This window comes from Lactuca saligna, chromosome 4, assembly GCF_052625555.1.
Source record: "Lactuca saligna cultivar CGN05327 chromosome 4, ASM5262555v1, whole genome shotgun sequence".
Classification (NCBI taxonomy): Eukaryota; Viridiplantae; Streptophyta; class Magnoliopsida; order Asterales; family Asteraceae; genus Lactuca; species Lactuca saligna.
The window spans coordinates 255545409-255552667 of record NC_136420.1 but is presented as its reverse complement, the minus strand read 5'-3'; the positions used below and the strand labels follow the sequence as shown (position 1 = coordinate 255552667).

The 7259-nt window shown below is 42.5% G+C and overlaps 1 non-coding gene across 1 annotated transcript; it reads right to left on the bottom strand.

Annotated features, from left to right (window-relative positions):
- Positions 1-2978: 2978 nt before the first annotated feature.
- Positions 2979-3085, bottom strand: LOC145044497 (small nucleolar RNA R71). Its single transcript, XR_013681445.1, has one exon. It is a non-coding gene; the product is annotated as a small nucleolar RNA R71 (small nucleolar RNA).
- Between the last annotated feature and the right edge of the window lie 4174 nt (positions 3086-7259).

Here is a 7259-nt window from a genome sequence, read left to right as displayed (position 1 = left end):
ACAAAGCACAAAGCAAGCAGCATTCGGATAAAGGAAACATACTCAGGCAAAACAATTCTCATAACAAGAAACTGCACTAGCATACAATGCTAAGCTCATGCTATCAGGCATAACCTACACAGGCTATCCTACTACTGCCTACTCAATACTAGCATGCAATTCTTATCAAGCTGAAACACATAAAACAGACACATAAGGCATCATCCTAGATCCTTAGTCCTATTCTAGCATGTTGTTCTACTGAAGCTGAAACTGAACTGAAACTGAAGCTGATAATGATAATCATAACATAACTTGTATGGGTAAATTGGGAGTACTTACTTGAGCTCGGCTGATTGGATGCACCACACCCTTTTTTTTCTTTTCAAAGTTCCTTCTTTCTGAATTCTTTTTACTTTTCTAAAACCGTTTTCTTTCTCAAAACTCTCTTTTTTACAAAACCGTCCTTTCATTTTTGAAAATCTTTATACCAATCCCTCAGTTTGAGTCCAGACATGCTCGAGAGCATGTCCAAATCCCTCAAACCAAGGCTCTGATACCAACTTGAAACGACCCAAAAATACAGCCCAAAAATTTCTTTAAAAACATTACTAAAATCATATTTATAAAAACTGTATCATAAGTCATAACATAAATTCTCGAGTATTAATTCAAAACATAATATCATTATCAGAGTCAAACATTCCCAGGCTAACTGACTATGGTGTGTGCACTGCAATCTTCCCGAGCTCCTCTTTTGAAAACTGAGTACCTGGAACAAAAACTGAAAACCGTAAGCATGAAACTTAGTGAGCTCCCCCAATCTAACACATACCATGCAATAACATATAAAGCACATACTGGGCCTTGCCCACTGCATCGGACCGATGTCCGGACTAACTGGGGCCTTGCCCCCTACATCGGACCGAAGTCCGGAAACTGACTGGGACCTTGTCCCCTGCATCGGACCGAAGTCCGGACTAACTGGGGCCTTGCCCCCTACATCGAACCGAAGTCCGAAAACTGACTGGGACCTTGTCCCCTGCATCGGATCGAAGTCCGGACTAACTGGGGCCTTGCCCCCTACATTAGACCGAAGTCCGGAAACAGACTGAACATAGCATAGCATAACATATCAACTAGCATGAACACATATACTGCATACTACATCGGACCGTAGCCCGGAACACATAACACATAGCACATAACACATAAATCCTTTCTGAGCCACGAAGGCATCAAACATACTAACTACTGCATCAGATCGAATTCTGGAAACTACTGCTAATGAACGGGCCGGCATTGTGGCCTTAGACCCGTCCCTACTGGATGGAAACTCACCTGATGCTGCTGAACTGCTGCTGCTAATCCTTTTGACTGCTACCTGTCCTCAGACTTCGACTGCTGCTCCACTAGCTCCTCGAGCTACCAATATCAATCTAACACTTAGTCCAACTGACCTCCAAAGGTCACTAGGTCAATTTTGGTCAAGGTCAAAATCCTGGTCAAAGTCAACCTTCCGGGTCAACCCTACTCGCCGAGTCTACCTACTGACTCGCCGAGTTCATATGCTCTGGGTCTTTCTTATTCGCGACTCGACTCGCCGAGTCAGTCCATGACTCGCCGACTCCAACTAGTTCCAAGTCCTGTCCTGTCCAACTCGCTGAGTCACCACCCGAATCACTGATTCGAGCCCCAACTCGAAGTGTTTAGGGTTTCGCGATCTGACTCGCCGAGTCCAAGAACAGACTCATCGAGTCCTAGACAATCTTCAACCAACTCGTCGAGTTGCTCATCCAGCTCGCCGAGTCCATGCCTAACTTCATCCGACTCGACGAGTTGTTCATCCTACTCGTCGATTTCCTCCTCATCTTTAAGCTACTCGCCGATTCCACTCGAAGGACTCGCCGAGTCTATCCAGTCCTCAATCCATGCAATGGATTTTCGAGCCAAACAGAGTTTCCAACTCATAGATCCATACTTCTAGGGACTATCCCCCACGTAAAGTGGCAAACTTTACGTGTAGATTAAGAGATCTAGGCTTAAAACACCCTAAACTAGGGTTTATGGCAAACATACTTCTTCAACATACCAAGGGCTGATACTTTAGGGGATTCAAGACCAAAACAAACATGGATCTGAGGTAGCAACCTCAGATCTGAACCTCCAACTCGGATTGGTTACATATCATACCAACAATGACCAAAACTCACATATAAGAATAGATCTAGGTGCAAAAGGAGTCCAAGCAACAGCTTATTACCTCCAACTGGTCTGAAATGTCTTCTCAATCTCAGATCTACAGTCCCTTCTTGCACCTCCTAGGCTTTTCTTCCTTCTCCAAGCTTTAGTGCACTATACAAGGCAAGATCTAGCTCAAAAACGGATATGGCGGCTAGGGTTTGGTGTTCTGGGGTAGAGAGGCAGTAAAGGAACCCTAGGAAAGAGAATGAGACGCTTAAATAGGCTCCAAATCCTGGATTTAGGGTTTTTCCTCGCTCAGACCCAACTCGTCGAGTCTCCTTGGCCGACTCACCGAGTCGGTCGCTTACACCACAACCCGGATCCCGCTCGGACTCGCCGAGTCCCTCCATGGACTCGCCGAGTCTCCCCCTTAAACTTGAGGTTTTCTTTCTATTCTTGGCTTTCCAAACTTTGGGGTGTTAACCGATGTGGCTCCCGGTTTAGTCCAACCCACAATACCTACCACTGCCACATTTGAGCTGAAGGGGCACATCTTGACTGCACTGAGGGATATCCCAGTTTATAGGAAGGATCATGAGGATGCTTTTAAGCATCTCGATGAAGTCAATGGCATTGCGGATTACTTCAATGTCCCAAATGCCACTAGAAACACCATCTTTCTCAGGATGCTTCCCATTACTTTTAAGGGAGCTGCTAAAGAGTGGTTAAAATCACTTTCACCGAGTACGATCACCACTTGGGCTCAAATGTGTGAGCAATTTCTGGACCAACTTTGCCCACCATCCAAGATAGAAAAACTCAAGAAGGCAATAGCCAACTTTGAACAACAACCGGGGGAGTCATTATACGAAACATGGGAATGCTACAAGGGGTTGTTAAGGAATTGTCCTCAACATGACCTCAATATTCAACAAGAGATGTCAATCTTCTATGATGGGGTCAATGTTATGACAAGACAACTCGTTGATTCTCAAGGACCATTGACAAAGAAAAATCCAACGGAGGTCAAGGAGCTGATTGAAGAATTTGCAAAGCACTCTCGTGAGTGCCACACCCCTAGGCAAGATGGAATCAAAGGCGGTGGAGGTGCACAAACGGAGGAAATAGCAGCTATGATGGCTATGCTAAATAATATGGACCAGAGGTTAACACAAATGGACCAATCAATTCATGCTATAAGAGTTGGTTGCGAACGGTGTAATGGTCCACACTTGACCAAGGACTACAATTTGGATGAGTTTGGGAATAAAAAGGCTTAAGTATGCTACCCGAGTGGGGACAAGTATGATGAAGACTGGAGGAAACCAACGAAAGTGTGGCTGCCATATGAAGAATATAAGAAGAAAGAAGAAGAGAAGTATAGGAAAACAGGTTGAGGCTTCTACCAGAAGGAGCAGCCACCAGCTGAGAAAAAAACCCGATCTAGAGACCATGTTAATTAAGTTTACGGAAGCTTCAGAAAAGAGACACGAGGCTACTAATTCTGCTATTAATGAACAAAGAACTTTGGTAAAGAATCATCACGCATTGATGGTAGAATAGCAGGCTTTAATAAAAAATCAACAAGGCTCCATCAATAATCTTGAAGTACAACTTGGTCAACTAACCACTTTGGTTCATGACAAGTTGTCCCCGAAAAATCCTGAAAAGGAGACCCAATATCATGTAATGGCCATAGATACTGAAGAAGAGGCCATCCCTAAGTTCTTAGAAGCATTAGAGGAAGAACCACAGCAGCCCTAACATGAAGAAGCTGTTGGAACTCCCAGTTCACGACGTGAGCCTGATATTCTCACATCGTGGGCTCTGACTGAACAGAAGAATTCCGTTTTTGTTTCAGCATATCAACCACCTTTTTCGTTTCCTTCCCGAGCTACCCTTAGTTCACTGGAAAGAGCGCATATAGAGTTTATTAAGCACGTGAAGGGTATCCCGATTAATACTCCCTTTCTCGAGTCGTTATCCAAAATTCTCGATTATGAAAAATTTTTACAAGACTTGATAGGCACTCGTAAGCAACTAATGAAGAATTCTACAGCAGTGTTTAGCAGCGGATGGCCAAGAATAATTGGTATATTGGGATATTCTTTCATATCCAATACCAAAAAGTCTATTGGAAAAACGAATTTCCCAATTTTTACTAAAATATCTTCCACAATGCCCCGGGGATGTGCCATTGAACGGTTCGCCATGTGAATAGTCATCCTTGTAGCCTTTAACTTCTGAATATTCAACTTCTGATAAAATGAATAAGGCATCAAATTTATGCTAGCCCCAAAATCGGCTAAAGCATCAACCTTCATGTTGTTACCAAACTCACATGGAAGAGTGAGGCGTCCAGGATCCCCCATCTTCTTAGGTATTTCTCCCAATACAACCCTTGAACTTTGCTCACTTGTTGATATACGCGAATCTAAGCTCACCTTGAGGGTTGGTGCTGAAAAGGAAATATTTGGGATAGAAGATGGCTTTCAAGAGAATCATGCTCAAGAAGAGGTTTTCAAAATTGATGAAGACAATGAACTTGAAGAATTAAGGAAACTCATGGAAGAAGAGATCAAGATAATTCATCAAGTTAAAAGAACAAAACCAAGAGCATCTGTTCCATATTTAGTTGAAGTCATTGCCTACATGAGTCCAATTTCTTGGTTGAGAAAGGAAGATGATGAGATAACAAGTGATGAAGAGGAGGTTACTTCAAAAGTAACCATTACGGTAGTGAAACAAGAGACGAATGCTATGGAGTGCAAGGAAGAAACTAAAGGGACCAAACGCAAGCTTGATAAAGACAAGGTCAAAGCATCCGGGTGAAGGAATCCTTGACGATCCACTAATGGTTGAAGGCTTGAAAGACAAGGAAAACACCCAAAAAAGATGTACTCACGACGTGAACAGTTGATGGTTCACGACGTGAGTAGAAAAAGTTAGAAGATAAGCATCCGGGTGAAGGAATCCTTGACGATCACGATTATCTCGAGTTCACGGCGTGAGTTTTAAATTCTCACGACGTGAACGATGATTTTACAGAAAATATATATATCCTTCTCCATTATGATTAGGGAACTTTTTGGCTGGCTGAGGGGGATTTCTGGAGACGAAATTCAGAGAAAAAGAAGCTCTGGAAGCTGGTTTTAACATCAAGAAAGGAGAAGTTTATAATTTGTCGTTATAGATTGGTACATTTAAACATGTTTTTTATTATAGTATTTGTTTGTTTAGCTGTTAATATGACCAGCTAAATCTAGCTGCTTCTGTTAGCTAGATGATGCTGGAACTCATGGTTTTTATGCATTAGACTTAACTTTACATGTTGGTGATATGCTTGTGTTGATTGATTTTACCTAGCATGCTTGAATTAATTATTCGATTGCTTTGAATTCTTGTTCTGTGTAGTTAGTGAACACAAATCTGCATGAACTTGAATACCTAATAATATAGTGAACACTAGTTATTGGAGCTAAGATCAAACCAATCTTAGATAGTAATTGAGTCATTAAATCAACTTGTGTTAGAGAACTCATATTATGACTGTAATTGTGTTTTGATTAATCAATCTTTCATGGCTCCAATCTTATTTAATAATTGATTCTGTGTAAACTATTGTATGACCATAAATAGATTTACGTGAATTGATTAATAATTAGTAGATTTAGAACTAAATTGATAATACTTCCTTAATTGGTCACCAACAGTAATAGTCATAGCTAATGTATAACCATTGAGTGAAAGCGGATTCGAACTAACAGAAGTGTTTTGTTTATTTATTGAGTTTTTGTTAAAGGATTAAGTTCATCTAAACTTGCAAAATTAGATAAAAACCCTTTTTAGCTTATTAATAGTTAGATTAATTTAGTAGTGAATAGATTAATTAATAACATTGTTCCCTGTGATCGACACTCAACTTACGAAACTATTATGTAATTCGACTAGGTACACTTCCTAGGTGCATTTTAGTTAGTTAATTAGTTAGGTTATAAATTATAAAACTAGTGGGTACTATCGTGCACATCACTCCTCAACCCTGCCGCTCCCTTCGAGCCTCCGTGCCTACGACTCACAGTCGGCCCGCATCGGGTATCTTGGCCTACTGCATAGAGCAGGACCGCCTCAACCCCAACCAAATGCCATAAACGATCATGAGAAAGATCTAACCGGTTCTCAAAACCTGAATGACAGGATATTCTAATCCCAAACCTTCCTAAAATTGTCGAACACCTATTCGGATCTACTCTCAGTCCCTAACTGGAGTATTACCCGATCCAAGAAGATGAAACCTCGGAGACACTCTGAACTGATGAGATCACCAAGATCCTTTGAACTTTGTCTGACCACTAATAACAACTTCCGATCAACCAAAATACACTGGAGTCCTCAGCCTACTCCAGCAGCATGTTCAATACTTGGAACAGGACTATTGATTGCTATAGCGTAGTAGCCTACTCAATACCCGAACATAGATCTACAAACATAAACAGAGTCTTTAGCATACCGAACAGCATATTCGATACCAGGAGACAGACCTACCGATTGCTACAGCATAGTAGTATACTCAATACCCAAATCATAGGTCTACAATGCTTGCGGAGTCGTCAGCATGGCTGGACCGCCTCGTCGGGTCTTCAGCCTATCTGGACCACTCCCTGAACCTTCAGCATGTCTAGACCGCCTCTCTTGGCCTTTAGCCTGTCTGAACCGTTCTCCGAGCCTTCGGCCTAACTGGTACGCCCCACCCGCCTCCAGTCTATCCGGACCGCTCCAAATTGTTGACATTCTCCTTGGACCACCCCTCCTGGTGATCTCCCCCATGCAGACTATTCTCACCCACTTGGGGTTCCAAACTGCTGATCCATACCATCGACTCTAACCCCGGCCTAACCCTAGGCCCCATGCCGATTGTCCATCCTCATGGAAATCTGTAGTCTGATCCCTGACCTGTGTATCTACCATATATGCTAGATAACCCGCACACCCGTGCTGAAAGTGCTGACGAGCCCTGGCAGCTAGCAAAACCTTCAACCTATCAATCCAAAACCCCCATAGCCAAGCACACCCTCGACCGAATACTCGAGTTGAAC